This window comes from Cottoperca gobio, chromosome 10 (assembly GCF_900634415.1).
Source record: "Cottoperca gobio chromosome 10, fCotGob3.1, whole genome shotgun sequence".
Classification (NCBI taxonomy): Eukaryota; Metazoa; Chordata; class Actinopteri; order Perciformes; family Bovichtidae; genus Cottoperca; species Cottoperca gobio.
This window is the reverse complement of record NC_041364.1, coordinates 1,605,001-1,607,065: the sequence shown is the minus strand read 5'-3', so window position 1 is coordinate 1,607,065 and position 2,065 is coordinate 1,605,001. Positions and strand designations below refer to the sequence as shown.

General features: G+C 44.5%; 1 protein-coding gene across 1 annotated transcript in view; it reads left to right on the top strand.

Annotated features, from left to right (window-relative positions):
- The first annotated feature begins 1,298 nt into the window (after window positions 1-1,298).
- The window catches only part of mtnr1al (melatonin receptor type 1A like), a 15,401-nt gene continuing 14,634 nt past the window's right edge, over window positions 1,299-2,065 (top strand). Inside the window, exon 1 of the mRNA XM_029441505.1 lies at window positions 1,299-1,502. The gene's annotated coding sequence lies outside the window, so the exon portion shown is untranslated. The remainder of the gene's footprint in view (window positions 1,503-2,065) is intronic.

The following is a 2,065-nucleotide window of genomic DNA, read 5'->3' as shown; positions in this document are numbered from 1 at the left end:
GTGTGTTGGTTAGCAATTTTCTCATTCAGTGTTTTCATAAAAGTCTTATTTGTATGCATGTATTTTCGTTAAATGGTCAATGGTTATTCGTTCGTAACATTATGACACTTTAGATAAAAGCGTCTTTGAGTTACAAGAAAAGCGCTATACAAGTCTAATGTATTATTATTCTTATTATTATTATTATTATTATTAATAAAAGGCTTTAGTGCAGTGATTCTTCTTCGGTTTTCGCTCATTTCTTCACTTTCTCCCCACGCACTTGCATTTATATCCGGCTCCCCGTCTCTCTCTCTCTCTCTGTGTACCTGGCCTGTACCACTACACTCGCTGCCCCCCTTCCTTCTTTCAAATAATGATATGATCCTAGTCTGTCCTTGCATGTGATTGACCGCATGGTGTGCCCATCAAAAGAAAGTCCCGCCCCTGCATGGACCGTCGCAAAAAATCGGTACTTTTTGTATATTGTATAATCTTCGTTCGGAGGGGGGGGGCCACAGGTGGGTCCAGGCTCAGTGTTACAGGGGCACCTCTCGTCACAGCGCCCTCACAAGGTCAATTAGAGAAATTAACTTCAGAACCTGGTACCAGAAACAAAACACACCTCCACCTTCAGAAACGCAAACCTTTCTCCCCCTTTGACAGAACATAAAGCAAATTTAAAAAGGCAATAACTGTGAAATATGTTTTTAACTCTCATATTGAAACTCTGTGCAGCTGCTGGATGAAGCACTCAGTGCTCAGTTACCTGTGGCCTTTCAGTAATTAACGATAATTAAATTCTTATATGATATCACACCTAACACAAAGGTAAGTTCGCTATCGAGACTCAGAGATGGAGTCTGAGTTCCTCCGCGCGATAGAAGAACATGAACCATCGCTTGATGCCTTCAGGAGGACACGCGCAACATCATCCGCAAGAGGCGATAAGAAGCTGAGCGCGAGAGCATCACTGCGCGAGAGCATCACTGTGGATCAAATGAAACCATCTTGCACTCAGGTGGGAACGAAAAGGAGAAAAGGGATGAAGTGATGGGAAGGACATAAAGAGTGTAGCCACATGTAGCCTACACAGAAAACTACAGCAGAGAGAGATGGGGGGGGGGGGGGGGCTGGGAGAGAGAGAGAGAGAGAGAGATGAGAGCGAGAGAGAGCGCGCGCATCATTGTCGGATGCTATAAGGCGCGTAAACCTCCTCGATGAGGACTCAGACTCTCACAGTTGAAGTTGTTTTCCGCGCGTGAGGCTCTAAACGACACTTCTGTCACTGAATGAAGCTGGAAACACGAACATTGAAGCGGATTTGTGGAAACATCTTCTCCAGCTGCGTGAAGGACTTGATTCACAAAATGAAACGAGAGTCCTTTGAAGCTTCCGATCTGCTGCGTGGTTTTATTTGTGTTTTTCCAGTTTGAAGTAGGAACTGAATGACAGACCGGAAACCCTACGGCACCGTGTTGATCGTGTAAACCAAGATTATTCATCTATCGGAACCTACACAGGTAGACAGCGGGATCAATCCAATATAAAACTGCTTTAGCTTCACGGAAATGTCCCCGATGCCCCGTTTGGAGATTTGGGCGCATAAAGTTCGCGTTGCTCCGGTGCCATTGCGCAGCGATGCGCACAGCTCCCCGGTGATTGTAGTCTGCAGGGGCGCGGGGTACAGGGGTGCTGGTGGGGCATTACAACAAGCATCATTTGAGGAAGAAGTTTGAGTTTATATGATGTTTTCACCTTTCCTTTCTTGCTGCGATATTGAATATACGTGTAGTACATAGTTGTGCTGGGGAGGAGAATTTGATTGAGAGATTGATCAATTCTTTATTATAATATTTGAGATTAAGTCGGAGCTGTTATTTTCGGGAACACATTGAAGTGTTTCAGAAGACGTTTTCAACTTTCACACTGAACCAAAGTAACCAAAAACATTAGGGCACATAGTAGAGTACAGGGAAACTGCTATTACTTACTATTACTACTGGATCAGACTACTCCAATAAGAGAGACAGAGAGAGAGAGAAACACACACACACACACACACACACACACACACACACACACA